Source organism: Mytilus californianus, unplaced genomic scaffold, assembly GCF_021869535.1.
Source record: "Mytilus californianus isolate M0D057914Y unplaced genomic scaffold, xbMytCali1.0.p SCAF_11, whole genome shotgun sequence".
Taxonomy (NCBI): domain Eukaryota; kingdom Metazoa; phylum Mollusca; class Bivalvia; order Mytilida; family Mytilidae; genus Mytilus; species Mytilus californianus.
The window spans coordinates 30048770-30067884 of record NW_026262593.1 but is presented as its reverse complement, the minus strand read 5'-3'; the positions used below and the strand labels follow the sequence as shown (position 1 = coordinate 30067884).

Sequence of the window (19115 nt, the reverse complement as noted above, 5' to 3'; positions counted from 1 at the left end):
CACTCTTTGTTTGATTTCAACAAAAATTGAATATATGAGGTTCTTTGATATGCTGAATCTAACCATGTATTTAGATTTTTTATTTGTAGGCCCCGCTATCATATTGAGGTCAAAAGGGTCCAAAATTAAACTTTGTTTGATTTCATCGAAAATTGAATTATTGGGGTTCTTTGATATGTCAAATCTAACCGTGTTTTTAGATTTTTAATTTGGGTCCCGTTTTTATACGACCGCAAAAAAATTTTTGTGGTCGTATATTGGTATGACGTTGGCGTCGTCGTCGTCCGGCGTCGTCGTCGTCATCCGGCGTCGGCGTCGTCCGGCGTCGTCCGAAGACACATTGGTTTTCGCACTCTAACTTTAGTTTAAGTGAATGGATCTTTTTGAAATTTGACCATAAGGTTAAATACCACAAAAGGAAGGTGGGGATTGATTTTGGGGGTTATGGTACCAACAGTTAAGGAATTAGGGGCCAAAAAGGGGCCAAAAATAAGCATTTTCTAGTTTCCAGACAGTAACTGTGGAACGGTGTATGGATCTCTCTGAAATTATACTACAAGTTTCCATACCACAAAGGGATGGTTAGGATTTGCTTTGGGGGTTATGGCTCAAACCGTTTAGGAATTAGGGGCAAAAAAGGGGGAAAAACAAGGTTGTCCTGGTTAATGGACAAATACTTTAGTACAAAACATAATTTAAAGCAGTGTAAGGGAGATAAATCAAATACATCATTGAAATTATCTCCCTTACACTGCTTTTAAATTATGTATAAAGTAATGGTTAATGAACAATAAAGATAATCTAAAACAGTGTAAGGGAGGTAATCCAAATACAACGTTTTGGTTACTTCCCTTACACTGCTTTTAAATTATGTTTAAAGAAATGCATATTTATAAAGGAAGACCAGTAAAAATATCTGCAAATGTTTTCATCTTTTTTTTTTTACAAAAAAAATCCATATGAAAGATTTGACACTATATTTTTATTAATTCTATTATAAAAAAGATTAAGTTAGCACTATGGTAAATTTAAATGGGTAATTATGGTTGCCAACTCCATTGGAAATTTGAATTGAGATTATGACCATATCTTGAGGGAAAGAATTTTTTTGGGGGAAAAAGGGGGGATGGGGGATAAAAAGAAATTGTGGGGGGCCAATTTTTTCTCATTTCAGATTTCAGAAATTAAAAAGAATTATTCTTCAAATATTATTTTTTTTTCAAATTTCAAATTTTGAAAAATTTCAAGAAGTAATCTTTAATTGCACAGTATGGCGCATTAGATTTGTAAAATCTTTGATCACATTTATTTATTTGTTATGCCAAATCTAACAGTGTATTTAGATTTTTAATTTTGGGTCCAGTTTTCAAATTGGTCTACATTAATGTCCAAAGGGTCCAAAATTAAACTTTGTTTGATTTTAGCAAAAATTGAATATATGAGGTTCTTTGATATGCTGAATCTAAACATGTATTTAGATTTTTGATTTTTGGCCCAGTTTTCAAGTTGGTCCAAATTGGGGTCCAAAATTAAACTTTGTTTGATTTCAACAAAAATTGAATATATGGGGTTCTTTGATATGCTGAATCTAACCATGTATTTAGATTTTTTATTTGTGGACCCCGTTATCTAATTGGTTCATATTGAGGTCAAAAGGGTCCAAAATTAAACTTTGTTTGATTTCATCTAAAATTGAATTATTGGGGTTCTTTGATATTCCAAATCTAACCGTGTATTTAGGTTTTTTATTTTGGGTCCTGTTTTTTAAATTGGTCTACATTGAGGTCCAAAGGGTCCAAAATTAAACTTAGTTTGATTTTGACAAAAATTGAATTCTTGGGGTTCTTTGATTTGCTGAATCTAAACATGTGTTTAGATTTTTGATTATGGGCCCAGTTTTCAAGTTGGTCCAAGATAGGGTCCAGTATTTAAACTTTGTTTGATTTCAACAAAAATTGAATATATGGGGTTCTTTGATATGCTGAATCTAAACATGTATTTAGATTTTTGATTATGGGCCCAGTTTTCAAGTTGGTCCAAATTGGGGTCCAAAATTAAACTTTGTTTGATTTCAACAAAAATTGAATATATGAGGTTCTTTGATATGCTGAATCTAACCATGTATTTAGATTTTTTATTTGTAGGCCCCGCTATCATATTGAGGTCAAAAGGGTCCAAAATTAAACTTTGTTTGATTTCATCGAAAATTGAATTATTGGGGTTCTTTGATATGTCAAATCTAACCGTGTTTTTAGATTTTTAATTTGGGTCCCGTTTTTATACGACCGCAAAAAAATTTTTGTGGTCGTATATTGGTATGACGTTGGCGTCGTCGTCGTCCGGCGTCGTCGTCGTCATCCGGCGTCGGCGTCGTCCGGCGTCGTCCGAAGACACATTGGTTTTCGCACTCTAACTTTAGTTTAAGTGAATGGATCTTTATGAAATTTTACCACAAGGTTCAATACCACAAAAGGAAGGTTGGGATTGATTTTGGGGGTTATGGTAATAACAGTAAAGGAATTAGGGGCCAAAAAGGGGCCAAAAATTAGCATTTTTGTAACTTCCAGACATAACTTGTGTGTTAGTGTATGGATATCTCTGACATTGTACCACAAGGTTCCATATCACTGAAGGAATGCTGGGATTGATTTTGGGGGTAATTGCCTCCAAATTTTAGGAATTAGGGGCCAAAAAAGGGGCAAAAAACAAGCATTTTTCTAGTTTCATGACAATAACTTGTGTGTAAGTGTATGGATCTTTCTGAAAGTGTACTACAAGGTTCCATATCACAAAGGGAAAGCTGGGTTTGAGTTTGGGGGTAATTGCCCTAAACGTTTAGGAATTTGGGGCCAAAAAGGGGCCAAAAAACACATTTTTTCTAGTTTCCAGACAATAACTTGTGTTCAAGTGTATGGATCTCTCTGAAATTGTACTGCAAGGTACCATACCACAAAGGGAAGGCTGGGATTGAGTTTGGGGGTGATGAATCATAATGGGGGTTCAAAAAATTTTGGGGGGGGATTTATTTTTTTTTCCTTTTTTTTATTTTTTTCCTTTTTTGTTTCTTTTAAAATTTTCCATTTTAAGTTGGTTATTTCTGATTTATATTTAAAATCAAATAATAATGATATGGTAGGAGATACACACCAAACAGGATGTGTAAATTATTATATAATAAGTATTGTGCAATAGCAAGAAATTTTCAATTGCACAGTATTGCACAATAGCAAGAAATCTTCAATTGCACAGTATTGCACAATAGCAAGAAATCTTCAATTGCACAGTATTGCGCAATAGCAAGAAATATCCAATAGCACAATATTGCGCAATAGCAAGAAATTGTCAATTGTACAGTATTGCGCAATAGCAAGAAATATTTAATAGCACAGGATTGTGCAAAAGAAGATACTTCCTATAAATTGCTTATTTCTTGACCAATTTCAATGGGGTTTTATTCTTGATTTCATGGGGTTCTTTAATATGCTGAATCTAACCGTGTATTTAGTTTTTGGATTTTGGGCCCCGTTTTTAAATTGGTCCACATTGAGGTCCAAAGGGTCCAAAATTAAACTTTGTTTGATTTCATCAAAAATTGAATTATTGGGGTTCTTTGATATGCCGAATCTAACTGTGTATTTAGATTCTTAAATTTTGGTTCCGTTTTCAAATTGGTCTACATTAAGGTCCAAAGGGTCCAAAATTAAACTTAGTTTGATTTTAACAAAAATTGAATTCTTAGGGTTCTTTGATATGCTGAATCTAAACATGTATTTAGATTTTTGATTATGGGCCCAGTTTTCAAGTTGGTCCAAATCGGGGTCCAAAATTAAACTTTGTTTGATTTCAACAAAAATTGAATATATGGGGTTCTTTGATATGCTGAATCTAACCATGTATTTAGATTTTTGATTTTTGGGCCCCGTTATCAACTTTGTCCACATTGAGGTCAAAAGGGTCCAAAATTAAACTTTGTTTGATTTCATCAAAAATTGAATTATTGGGGTTCTTTGATATGCCGAATCTAACCGTGTATTTAGATTCTTAATTTTTGGTTCCGTTTTCAAATTGGTCTACATTAAGGTCCAAAGGGTCCAAAATTAAACTTAGTTTGATTTTAACAAAAATTGAATTCTTGGGGTTCTTTGATATGCTGAATTTAAACATGTATTTAGATTTTTGATTATGGGCCCAGTTTTCAAGTTGGTCCAAATCGGGGTCCAAAATTAAACTTTGTTTGATTTCAACAAAAATTGAATATATGGGGTTCTTTGATATACTGAATCTAACCATGTATTTTGATTTTTGATTTTTGGGCCCCGTTATCAACTTCGTCCAGATTGAGGTCAAAAGGGTCCAAAATTAAACTTTGTTTGATTTCATCAAAAATTGAATTCTTGGGGTTCTTTGATATGCTGAATCTAACCATGTATTTAGATTTTGGATATTGGACCATAATAGGTGAATGTCCAATTTAAAATTTTTAAGTTCTTAGACCACATTCAATCTGTGTTAGAAACCTATGCTGTGTCAAATATTTAATCACAATCCAAATCCAAAGCTGTATCAAGCTTGAATGTTGTGTCCATACTTCCCCCAACTGTTCAGGGTTCGACCTCTGCGGTCGTATCAAGCTGCGCCCTGCGGAGCATTTTATTTAAATTGGTCTTCATTGAGGTCCAAAGGGTCCAAAATTAAACTTAGTTTGATTTTAACAAAAATTGAATTCTTGGGGTTCTTTGATATGCTGAATCTCAACATGTGTTTTGATTTTTGATTATGGGCCCAGTTTTCAAGTTGGTCCAAGTTGGGGTCCAAAATTAAACTTTTTTTGATTTCAACAAAAATTGAATATATGGGGTTCTTTGATATGCTGAATCTAACCATGAATTTAGATTTTTTATTTGTGGGCCCCACTATCAAATTGGTTCATATTGAGGTCAAAAGGGTCCAAAATGAAACTTTGTTTGATTTCATCAAAAATTGAATTATTGGGGTTCTTTGATATTCCAAATCTAACCGTGTATTTAGATTTTTAATTTTAAGTCCCGTTTTTTAAATTGGTCCACATTAAGGTCCAAAGGGTCCAAAATTAAACTTAGTTTGATTTTAGCAAAAATTGAATTCTTGGGGTTCTTTGATATGCTGAATCTAAACATGTGTTTAGATTTCTAGAGTTATGCCCCTTTACAAATGGAAAATTGCTGAATTTATCGTTTCCGTTCTCTAACTTTAGTTTGCCTCAACCAAATGTTTTGAAACTTATACACAATGCTTATTTCCACAAAACACAGATCAAGTTTGAATTTTGGTGGCGTCACTTTTACCGTTCTAGAGTTATGCCCCTTTACAAATGGAAAAATTGCTGAATTTTTCGTTTCTGTTCTCTAACTTTAGTTTGCCTCAACCAAATGTTTTGAAACCTATACACAATGCTTATTACCACAAAACACAGATCAAGTTTGAATTTTGGTGGCATCACTTTAACCATTCTAGAGTTATGCCCCTTTAGAAATGGAAAAATTGCAAAATTTTTATTTTCCCCTAAATATCAAGTAATTTTTTTACTTTTAAACTTTAGTTTAAGTGAATGGATCTCTATGAAATTTTACCATAACGTTCAATACCACAAAAGGAAGGTTGGGATTGATTTTGGGGGTTATGGTACCAACAGTTAAGGAATTAGGGGCCAAAAATAAGCATTTTTGTAACTTCCAGACACAACTTGTGTGTTAGTGTATGGATCTTTCTGAAATTGTACTACAAGGTTTCCATTACACAAAGGGAAAGCTGGAATTGAGTTTGGGGGTAATTGCCCAAAACTTTTAGGAATAAGGGGCCAAAAATAAGCATTTTTCTAGTTTCCAGACAATAACTTGTGTTCAAGTGTATGGATCTCTCTGAAATTGTACTGCAAGGTACGATACCACAAAGGAAAGGCTGGGGTTGATTTTGGAGGTAATTGCTTTAACATTTTAGGAATAAGGGGGCCAACAAGGGGCAAAAAACAAGCAATTTTCTAGTTTCAGGACAATAACTTGTGTGTTAGTGTATGGATCTTTATGAAATTGTACTACAAGGTTCCATATCACAAAGGGAAAGCTGGATTTGAATTTGGGGGTAATTTCCCTAAACGTTTAGGAATTTGGGGCCAAAAAGGGGCCTAAAAACAAGCATTTCTCTAGTTTCCAGACAATAACTTGTGTTCAAGTGTATGGATCTCTCTGAAATTGTACTGCAATTGTACCATACCTGGGATTGAGTTTGGGGGTGATGAATCATAAGGGAGTTCAAAAAATTTGGGGGAGGGATATTTTTTCCCTTTTTTTTCTTTGAAATTTTCCATTTTAAATTGGTTATTTCTTATTTATATATAAAAGCAAATAATAATGATATGGTTTGAATAGGAAAATTGAAAAATTTTAAGTTCTTAGACCACATTCATTCTGTGTCAGAAACCTATGCTGTGTCAAATATTTAATCACAATCCAAATTCAGTGCTGTATCAAATTTGAATGTTGTGTCCATACTTGCCCCAACTGTTCAGGGTTCAATCTCTGCGGTCGTATCAAGCTGCGCCCGGCGGAGCATATTATTAAAATTGGAGTTATCTTCCTTTGTCCATGATTATAGTTGAATCAACTACAATCAATGCTTTATACAATGCAATGTTTAATTTTGACTTCCACTGATAAAACACTGATCAAGTTGAATTTGGGTAGTGTCACTTTAATCATTATTGAGTTATGCCCCTTTATAAATCGAAAGGTTGCAAAATTTTAAGTTTCCATTCTGTAACTTAAGTTTGCCCCAACCAAACATTATGAAACCTATACACAATACTAATTACCACAAAACTAAGATCAAGTACACATTTTTATACGACTGCAAAAAATTTTGCGGTCGTATATTGGTATGACGTTGGCGTCGGCGTCATCCGGCGTCGTCCGAAGACACATTGGTTTTTGCACTCTAACTTTAGTTTAAGTGAATGGATCTCTATGAAATTTTACCATAAGGTTCAATACCACAAAAGGAAGGTTGGGATTGATTTTGGGGGTTATGGTACCAACAGTTAAGGAATTAGGGGCCAAAAATTAGCATTTTTGTAACTTCCAGACATAACTTGTGTGTTAGTGTATGGATCTCTCTGACATTGTACCACAAGGTTCCATATCACACAGGGAATGCTGGGATTGATTTTGGGGGTAATTGCCTCAAAATATTAGGAATTAGGGGCCAAAAAAGGGGCAAAAAACAAGCATTTTTCTAGTTTCATGACAATAACTTGTGTGTAAGTGTATGGATCTTTCTGAAATTATACTACAAGGTTCCATATCACAAAGGGAAGCTGGAATTGAGTTTGGGGGTAATTGCCCAAAACATTTAGGAATAAGGGGCCAAAAAGGGGCCAAAAATAAGCATTTTTCTAGTTTCCAGACAATAACTTGTGTTCAAGTGTATGGATCTCTCTGAAATTGTACCACAAGGTTCCATATCACACAGGGAATGCTGGGATTGATATTAAGGGTAATTGCCTCAAAATATTAGGAATTAGGGGCCAAAAAAGGGGCAAAAAACAAGCATTTTTCTAGTTTCATGATAATAACTTGTGCGTAAGTGTATGGATCTTTCTGAAATTGTACTACAAGGTTCCATATCACAAAGGGAAAGCAGGAATTGAGTTTGGGGGTAATTGCCCAAAACGTTTAGGAATAAGGGGCCAAAAAGGGGCCAAAAATAAGCATTTTTCTAGTTTCCAGACAATAACTTGTGTTCAAGTGTATGGATCTCTCTGAAATTGTACTGCAAGGTACCATACCACAAAGGGAAGGCTGGGATTGAGTTTGGGGGTGATGAATCATAAGGGGGTTCAAAAAATTTGGGGGGGGATTTTTTTTTTTCATTTTTTTTCTTTTTTTCCTTTTTTTTTCTTTTAAAATTTTCCATTTTAAGTTGGTTATTTCTGTTTTATATTTAAAAGCAAATAATAATGATATGGTAGGAGATACACACCAAACAGGATGTGTAAATTATTATATAATAAGTATTGTGCAATAGCAAGAAATTTTCAATTGCACAGTATTGCACAATAGCAAGAAATCTTAAATTGCACAGTATTGCGCAATAGCAAGAAATCTTCAATTGCACAGTATTGTGCAATAGCAAGAAATATCCAATAGCACAATATTGCGCAATAGCAAGAAATTGTCAATTGTACAGTATTGCGCAATAGCAAGAAATATTCAATTGCACAGTATAAATTGCTTATTTCTTGACCAATTTCAATGGGGTTTTATTCTTGAATTCTTGGGGTTCTTTAATATGCTGATTCTAACCGTGTATTAAGTTTTTGGATTTTGGGCCCCGTTTTTAAATTGGTCCACATTGAGGTCCAAAGGGTCCAAAATTAAACTTTGTTTGATTTCATCAAAAATTGAATTAATGGGGTTCTTTGATATACCGAATCTAACCGTGTATTTAGATTCTTAATTTTTGGTTCCCTTTTCAAATGGGTCTACATTACGGTCCAAAGAGTCCAAAATTAAACTTAGTTTGATTTTAACAAAAATTGAATTCTTAGGGTTCTTTGATATGCTGAATCTAAACATGTATTTAGATTTTTGATTATGGGCCCAGTTTTCAAGTTGGTCCAAATCGGGGTCCAAAATTAAAATTTGTTTGATTTCAACAAAAATTGAATATATGGGGTTCTTTGATATGCTGAATCTAACCATGTATTTAGATTTTTGATTTTTGGGCCCCTATATCAACTTTGTCCACATTGAGGTCAAAAGGGTCCAAAATTAAATTTTGTTTGATTTCATCAAAAATTGAATTCTTGGGGTTCTTTGATATGCTGAATCTAACCATGTATTTAGATTTTGGATATTGGACCATAATAGGTGAATGTCCAATTTAAAATTTATAAGTTCTTAGACCACATTGATTCTGTGTCAGAAACCTATGCTGTGTCAAATATTTAATCACAATCCAAATTCAGAGCTGTATCAAGCTTGAATGTTGTGTCCATACTTGCCCCAACTGTTCAGGGTTCGACCTCTGCGGTCGTATCAAGCTGCGCCCTGCGGAGCATTTTATTTGTTTCTGTTTTCTAACTTTAGTTTGCCTCAATCAAATGTTATGAAACTTATACACAATGCTTATTACTACATAATACAGATTAAGAACGAAATTTCTTTATAAACATAAAATTGCTGAATTTTTCGTTTCGTTTCCGTTCTCTACCTTTAGTTTGTCTCAACCAAATGTTATAAAACTTATACACAACCGTTCTAGAGTTATGCGTGTTTACAAATAGAAAAATTGCTGAATTTTTAGTTTCTGTTCTCTGTCACTGTTACCGATCTAAAGTTATGCCCCTTTTCAAATGGAAAAATTGCTAAATTTTTCGTTTCTGTTCTCTAACTTTAGTTTGCCTCAAGGAAATTTTACTAAACTTATACACAATGCTTATTACCACAAAACATAGATCAAATTTTAATTTTGGTGGCGTTACTTTTACCGTTCTAGAGTTATGCCCTTTACAGTTTCTGTTTTCTAACTTTAGTTTGCCTCAACCAAATGTTATGACACTAATACACAATGCTTATTACCACAAAACACAGATCAAGTTTGAATTTTGATGGCGTCACTAACTTTTACCGTTCTAGAGTTATGCCCCTTTACAAATGGAAAAATTGCGAATTTTTTTCAAAAATATCAAGTCATTATTCAAGTAATTTTTATACGCCCGTTTACGGGACGTATTATGGTATACCCTTGTCCGTCTGTCCGTCCGTCCGTCCATCCGTCCGTCCGTAGTCAACATGTCGGACATTAACTCAAAAACTCTTTAACCATTTGCATAAAACTTTGGTGAATTGTTTATATCTATTGACGTGAGCTCCCTTTCGTTTGTTATAAATTTAAGATTTTACGTTTTGTGAGTCATGGGGTTTTATTCATTAAAAAAAGGGGGGTTTTCCAGTTTTTGGACAATAACTCAAGAATGCTTTCGCCAACTTGCAAGAAATTGTGGTGAATTGTTTATATCTATTAACATGAGCTCCGTTTCGATTTTTATATATTTTAGACTTTACGTTTCCGAGTTACAGGGTTTTATTTATAAAAAAAGGGGGATTTTCGAGTTTTCGGACAAAAAATCAAAAATGCTTTCAGCAGTTCGTATGAAACTTTGGTGAATCTTTATATCTATTGATGTAAGCTCCGTTTAGAATTTTATAAATTCTACATTTTACATTTCTGAGTTATGGGGTTTTATTCATTAAAAAAGGGGGGATGTTCCAGTTTTCAGACAACAACTCAAAAATGCTGTCAGCAATTCTCATGAAACTTTAGTGAATTGTTTATATCTATTGATGTAAACTCCCTTTACATTTTCATAAATTTCTAATATGACATTGAGAATTAATTGAACTTTATTTGTTTGTAGTCTGACAACAGATTTACTAAGTATTGCGCAACAGCACAGTGTATTGCACAACAGCAAGAAATCTTTAGTTGAATATAAATTCAATTCATATAACCAATTTCAAGTTCTTTGACTACATTTATTCAGAAACCTATAATATGTCATAAAATATTTAATACAATCCAAATTCAGACCTGTATCAAGCTTGAATATTGTGTCCATTTTTGCCCCAACTGTTCAGGGTTGGACCTCTGCGGGCATATCCAGCTGCGCTCAGTGAAGCAGTTTATTAAAATTGGAGTTATCTTCCTTTGTCCATGATTATAGTTAAATCAACTACACTCAATGCTTTATACAATGCAATGTTTAATTTTGCCTTCCAATGATAAAACACAGATCAAGTTGAATTTGGGTAGTGTCACTTTAACCATTATTGAGTTATGCCCCTTTATAAATCGAAAAATTGCAAAAAATTTTGTTTCCATTCTGTAACATAAGTTTGCCCCAACCAAACATTATGAAACCTATACACAATACTCATTACCACAAAACTAAGATCAAGTACAAATATTGTTTCCGTACTCTAACTTTAGTTTGCCTCAACCAAATGTTATGAATCTTATACACAATGCTTATTACTACATAATACAGATTAAGTACGAAATTCGGTGGCTTCACTTTTCCATTCTTGAGTTATGTCCCTTTATAAACATAAAAATTGCTGAATTTTTCATTCCTGTTCTCTAACTTTAGTTTGTCTCAACCAAATGTTATAAAACTTATACACAACTGTTCTAGAGTTATGCGTGTTTACAAATAGAAAAATTGCTGAATTTTTCGTTTCTGTTCTCTACTTAAGTTAGCCTCAACCAAATGTTATGAGACTTACACACAATGCTTATTACCACAAAACTCAGATCAAGTTCAAATTTGGGTAGCGTCACTTTTACTGTTCTTCAGTTATGTTCCTTTATAACTATATGATATGCAAGCGGGGGCATCATCTGTGGACACATGTGGACACAATCCACATTTATTATTATATGAATTTGAGTTATTTCCCTTTGAACAGAAATTAATAATTTATTTCTTTGTCATTTGGTCTCTTGTTAATTTTTTTATTTTGAGGCCTGTCTTCAAATTGGTCCACATTTAGGTCCAAAGGGTCCAGAATACAACTTTTTTTATTTAAAAAAAAAATGAATTCTTGGTGTTCTTTGATATGCTGAATCTTAGTGGTATTTAGATTTTTGATTTTATAATTTGAAAATAGATATAAGATCATATCTAATTTTAGAGAACTATTTTTAGTGGTTAAATCATATCTAATTTTAGAGAACTATTTTTTGCTGTTTACATCACTGGTTCATGGAAATAAGTTGGAGTTATTTCCCTTTGAACAGAAATGGTTAAGTATATGGATTTTAGTCTATTAATGATTGTCTCTGTTCAATTAATTTTTTTAGTCATTAGTGGTCAAAAATTTCTTTATAACTATTTTTTTAAGTCATGTGTGTTATGAAGGTAGATGTCACAGTTGTTATGGTGTAATTCATTTTTGTTGTGTGTGTTCAATTTTTACTTGATACTGTTTGGGGGTTCAGATTTGCAAATATCATTTTCATTATTAAAATAGCTATTTTAAATATTCAATCACAATCCAAATTCAGAGCTGTTTTAAGCTTAAATGTTGTGTCCATACTTGCTCAACTGTTCAGGGTTCGACCTCTGCAGGAAAATCCGGTTTGCTGTCACACTGACAGCCTCTTGTTTTATATTTGGTCTGCAGCTTGATAATGTTGAGTTGTACCAACAAAACTATTTTTAAATTCTATAGTAGCAACTTCCTATAAATAATTTGTTTACATTTAAAAAAAAAGAAGTGAAAGATACCAAAGGAACATTCAAATTCATAAGTTGAAAACAAACTGATATTGCCATGGCAAAAACCAAGAGAAAAAAAGACAAACAACAATATGCAAAACACAACAAAAAATAAAGAATGAGCAATATGAACCCCACCAAAAAAGGTGATGACAAAAACATGTCCATTAAAACCTACTAAACTCATAAGGATGGCATTGCTTACCCCCATAGATGATATATTCATATATTTATTGTGACCAAGTCCTTTATCAGTTACCATGGTTACCTTTTAAATGTGTGTGAGTGCTTCTAACCTGTGGCACGAAGAACTGTTAATAGAATATTATACCAGTATGTGATGTTAACTGCTTTACATCCTGATCACAACAAAAGTTAGTGTGCTAAAATAAGTTTGGATAAAATTGTCTCCCCTTTGTGATATATTTTGAATACTGGCTCACAGTACTATGGATGGCCTATATATCTGTGTGAATATGCTTCCTTCAGTGACCTTTATGAAAAGTGTACAGCGAGTACAGATCTTAGCATTTAAAAACAAATGATTATCAATTACAAAGGGAACCTGGGATATACATTAATGAGACACCAACCTAACAATACACACAAAATAAAAGTACAATAACGGAAAAGAACTTTAGTTAATAACAACATTTGATAAAGTCCAAACTGAAACATCTTCTTATTATTCGTTTGTTTCCAGCATATGTCAAATGTATTTTTCTAACTGATTTCAATTTACCTATTACCCTTGTATTTTAACTCAAACGACTTTAGCATTATTTTATTTCATAGTTTATTATGCATCATGTCTTTATATTATGCTGTTTCATAAGACTTAGAAAAAGTATAAATGGTTACTAGGTTAATAGTTATTAGGAACTAGGGTTAAATGACACTTTGAAATGTGAAAAGGATTCGTCAATATGGAAGAATATGACATTTGGCTCAAACCAAATTGCCATCCGATTAGAAGACATTCACTTTTGTTATTCAATTTGATTGTAAAGCCAATACTGTTATACATCTGTCTGTCCCATTTGTCCCAAAAATAAATAGAGAATGTTTTGATCAAATTTCATGAGGCTTCTTTTAATATTTGAAAAAGCTCACTTTTAATTTTAAAGGCATTTGATTGATGGTTCCTGAGTAATTGGACTAAAACCGTCCACTTATCGTTTTGTTTGTTAATGTGCACATTACATGTATACTAATTATTTGATAAAGAAATTAAGTGTTGAAATTCACTTGGAAACCGAACATAAACTTCCTCGACATTTATTGAAGAGAAAATCCTGGACAATCACTTTAAACATAATTTCAAATTCATAAATGAAATTCCGACCAAATATGAACCTTAGTGCAGGGTCTTACTTTACTCTACTTGATGTTCAAATCACAGAGGTATCCTTACAAACAATGTTATATAGCTGGGTGTGCCAATACTCCACGAAATATTTTTCCAAATCAAAAGTATCTTTAATCTGGCTTCACAGTTACTGTAATACTATCTTATCTAAGGTCAATGTGAATCAGATTTTATAACGAAATGATTAAACAGATGTATCAAAGTTCTTTAAAATATGATTCGATAGGATTACAATTTAAAGTTATCTTCTCTTCCTCTCAATTTCAGCCGAAGATAATGTACTGGGTCTTACATTACTCTACTTGATACTCAAATCATATAAGTGTCTTTACAAACGTTAAATAGCTGTGTGTGCCAATGCTACACGAAACAACGTTATATAATTGGGTGTGCCAATGCTACACGAAACAACGTTATATAGTTGGGTGTGCCAATGCTACACGAAACAACGTTATATAACTGGGTGTGCCAATGCTACACGAAACAACGTTATATAGTTGGGTGTGCCAATGCTACACGAAACAACGTTATATAATTGGGTGTGCCAATGCTACACGAAACAACGTTATATAGTTGGGTGTGCCAATGCTACACGAAACAACGTTATATAACTGGGTGTGCCAATGCTACACGAAACAACGTTATATAGCTGTGTGTGCCAATGCTACACGAAACAACGTTATATAGCTGGGTGTGCCAATGCTACACGAAACAACGTTATATAGCTGGGTGTGCCAATGCTACACGAAACAACGTTATGTTATATAGCTGGGTGTGCCAATGCTACACGAAACAACGTTATGTTATATAGCTGGGTGTGCCAATGCTACACGAAACAACGTTATATAGCTGGGTGTGCCAATGCTACACGAAACAACGTTATGTTATATAGCTGGGTGTGCCAGTGCTAAACGAAACAACGTTATGTTATATAGCTGGGTGTGCCAATGCTACACGAAACAACGTTATATAGTTGGGTGTGCCAGTGCTACACGAAACAACGTTATATAGTTGGTTGTGCCAGTGCTACACGAAACAACGTTATGTTATATAGCTGGGTGTGTCAATGCTACACGAAACAACGTTATATAGTTGAGTGTGCCAGTGCTACACGAAACAACGTTATATAGTTGGGTGTGCCAGTGCTTCACGAAACAACGTTATATAGTTGGGTGTGCCAGTGCTACACGAAACAACGTTATATAGCTGGGTGTGCCAGTGCTACACGAAACAACGTTATATAGTTTGGTGTGCCAGTGCTTCACGAAACAACGTTATATAGTTGGGTGTGCCAGTGCTACACGAAACAACGTTATATAGTTGAGTGTGCCAATGCTACACGAAACAACGTTATATAGTTGGGTGTGCCAGTGCTACACGAAACAACGTTATATAGTTGAGTGTGCAAATGCTACACGAAACCCTTACAAACAACTTTATATAGCTGGGTGCATGGGGCAATGCTTCACGAAACAACGTTATATAGCTGTGTGTGCCAATTCAATGCTACACGAAACAACGTTATATAGCTGGGTGTGCCGATGCTACACGAAATATTTTTCCAAGTTATAAGTACTTGTTTTATCTGCAATCGAATTTTAAAGGCAGTGGCTTATTTGCCGGCTTCGGAAAAATAGCCTCTTATGTGCTATTTTACCGGCTCCGGCAAAATAGCCTCGTTTGTGATAGCGAATTATATAGAGTTTTGCAATTTTACTGGTTTCAATTTAGACTAAATGAAATACATTTTTTTTATTGAAATCATTGACGTCCGCAAAATGGAAGACTCCACTTCGCTGTCAAAAAGACTTGAAATAAACACTATGTTCGACTCATTTGAAGAGCTAAAGCAGTTTGGGGCACTTTGAAGAGGACAACTATGTGCAACTGTTGAAACATGATTCAAGGACTATAAAATACCAAACAAAACCTTTAATAACGATCTAGTCTATGGTGCAATAAAGTAATGTTGTGTTCATGGCGCAAAGACTACAAACCTTCATCCACTGGTTAATCAAATTGTTTCATAATAACATGTACTTGTATCTTCGTTTTTATCTTGCAACTATATACATTTACGAATGGCGGCACGCATTTGAGATGACAAGCAGCACAGAAACTAACCTTGCCAAAACTTACGAAATTGTCTTTCATTCAACATCTTTCAATCGATTTAAACCAAACTTGGTATACACTTTGCACTAACAAGTGCGTTCTAATGTAGTGCATACTATTACAAACATAAAATAATAACTAAAGCATAATTGTGTTATTCTTGCTAACTTGACAACAAATCATAAACAAACTGTTCTAAAAACCCTATCCAACAAGTGTTATGTGCAGTTCATGTATGCAGTGACAGCATCTTTCTTTTGCAAGACTAAAAAACGTAGCAAAAGCAAGGCAATGATTTTATAACACTTCTAAAACATTTTGAAGTTGTTGAATTATACTTTAAATTTCAAAACTTGTTGGATATGTTTATTATAATTTTGAATTAGAATATCAATTTTAATATGCACGGTTTGCTAATGTATTATATTTTTAAAAAAGTAACTTTAAATTTTAAAACTAATGGAATACTTTTTAATAGAATAAAAATGTTAATATGCATGCTCACGGTATAATTTTAAAGAAGACATATTTTTTAGACATTTCTTTGTAACATGTTAAAAAAAAAGTGTATGTTTCTACATTTCTTTTGTATTCGTAATTAATATAATGGAAAGTCTTAATTATGACCGGCAAAATAGCAAAACTCTATATAAGTCGCTATTTTGCCGGCTCCGGCAAAATAGCGCTAATGAGGCTATTTTTGTCGGGGCCGGTAAAATAGCACCAAAGCGGCTATTTTGCCTGTGCCGGCAATATAACCATTGTCAATTTTAAACCTGCTTCATAGTTTTTTCGAAACTACTTTACCTAGGGATAGTGTGAATGAGATTTGCAACTAAAAAGTTCAAATGATATAGAAATTCTTACAAACATAAATCACCCACCTCGTTCAATAGCATCTCTTTACCTAAGTAATACTCATTCTAAACGTAAAGATAAGTTGAACGAACTAGTCCAATTTGTTTGGAAGGGACAAATCATACTTTGTAAAATTCACTAAATCCAAAATCAGAAGATACGTTTCAACAGACAGTCGGTATTTCTACGTGAATTAATTATTGTGCCCCTCTTGTAGAGTCATTCCTTTATTCTTAAAGACCATTAACATTAAACTTTTCGTTCTTCTATATATATATATACATTGTATGTATGAAAATATCCTTTCACTGAAAAAGTAAAAGTTTGGGGACTATGTTAGTTGAAGCTATCAAAATAAACTTGAAATTGACCAATAAAAAATATCTATTCCAAAGATGACCAGGTATATGTTCCGTTTGTCAAAACCTCAACACTGTTGTTCTCTTTTACTGGATTATGACATTAGCGAATGTTACTTATAACCGAACTATTCATTTTTAATTTGAGCATGAACTGCCTATTGACATTAGCGAATGTTACTTATGACCGAACTCTTTATTGTTGAGCATGAACTGTATATTGACATTAGTGAATGTTCGAATAACCGAACTCTTTATTGTTGAGCATGAACTGTATATTGACATTAGCGAATGTTACTTATAACCGTACTATTCATTGTTGAGCATGAACTGCCTATTGACATTAGCGAATGTTACTTATAACCGAACTCTTTATTGTTGAGCATGAACTGCCTATTGACATTAGCGAATGTTACTTATAACCGAACTCCTTATTGTTGAGCATGAACTGCCTATTGACATTAGCGAATGTTACTTATAACCGTACTATTCATTGTTGAGCATGAACTGCCTATTGACATCAGCGAATGTTATACTTATAAGTTATAACCGTACTCTTCATTGTTGAGCATGAACTGCCTATTGACATTAGCGAATGTTATACTTATAACCGTACTATTCATTGTTGAGCATGAACTGCCTATTGACATTAGCGAATGTTACTTATAACCGTACTATTCATTGTTGAGCATGAACTGCCTATTGACATTAGCGAATGTTATACTTATAACCGTACTATTCATTGTTGAGCATGAGCTGCCTATTGACATTAGCGAATGTTACTTATAACCGTACTATTCATTGTTGAGCATGAACTGTCTATTGACATTAGCGAATGTTACTTATAACCGAACTCTTTATTGTTGAGCATGAACTGACTATTGACATTAGCGAATGTTACTTATAACCGAACTCGTTATTGTTGAGCATGAACTGACTATTGACATTAGCGAATGTTACTTATAACCGTACTATTCATTGTTGAGCAAGAACTGCCTATTGACATTAGCGAATATTACTTATAACCGAACACTTTATTGTTGAGCATGAGCTCTCTATTGACATTAGCGAATGTTACTTATAACCGAACTCTTTATTGTTGAGCATGAACTGCCTATTGACATTAGCGAATGTTACTTATAACCGTACTATTCATTGTTGAGCATGAACTGCCTATTGACATTAGCGAATGTTACTTATAACCGAACTCTTTATTGTTGAGCATGAACTGTATATTGACATTAGCGAATGTTACTTATAACCGAACTCTTTATTGTTGAGCATGAACTGCCTATTGACATTAGCGAATATTACTTATAACCGAACTCTTTATTGTTGAGCATGAGCTCTCTATTGACATTAGCGAATGTTACTTATAACCGAACTCTTTATTGTTGAGCATGAACTGCCTATTGACATTAGCGAATGTTACTTATAATCGAACTCTTTATTGTTGAGCATGAACTGTATATTGACATTAGCGAATGTTACTTATAACCCTTCTATTCATTGTTGAGCATGAACTGCCTATTGACATTAGCGAATGTTACTTATAACCGAACTCCTTATTGTTGAGCATGAACTGCCTATTGACATTAGTGAATGTTACTTATAACCGTACTATTCATTGTTTAGCATGAACTGCCTATTGACATTAGCGAATGTTATACTTATAAGTTATAACCGTACTATTCATTGTTGAGCATGAACTGCCTATTGACATTAGCGAATGTTATTCTTATAACCGTACTATTCATTGTTGAGCATGAACTGCCTATTGACATTAGCGAATGTTACTTATAACCGTACTATTCATTGTTGAGCATGAACTGCCTATTGACATTAGCGAATGTTATACTTATAACCGTACTATTCATTGTTGAGCATGAACTGCCTATTGACATTAGCGAATGTTACTTATAACCGTACTATTCATTGTTGAGCATGAACTGCCTATTGACATTAGCGAATGTTACTTATAACCGAACTCTTTATTGTTGAGCATGAACTGACTATTGACATTAGTGAATGTTACTTATAACCGAACTCTTTATTGTTGAGCATGAACTGACTATTGACATTAGCGAATGTTACTTAT

The 19115-nt window shown here is 33.6% G+C and overlaps 1 long non-coding RNA gene across 2 annotated transcripts; it reads left to right on the top strand.

Annotated features, from left to right (window-relative positions):
- Positions 1–103: 103 nt before the first annotated feature.
- LOC127719882 (uncharacterized) lies at positions 104–9225 on the top strand. 2 transcript variants are annotated; one of them, XR_007990529.1, is made up of 3 exons: positions 104–422; positions 5637–5764; positions 7328–9225. It is a non-coding gene; the product is annotated as an uncharacterized LOC127719882 (long non-coding RNA). The 2 variants fall into 2 exon arrangements; XR_007990528.1 differs by lacking the exon at positions 5637–5764 and having other exon boundaries at positions 7038–9225.
- The last annotated feature ends 9890 nt before the right edge of the window (positions 9226–19115 follow it).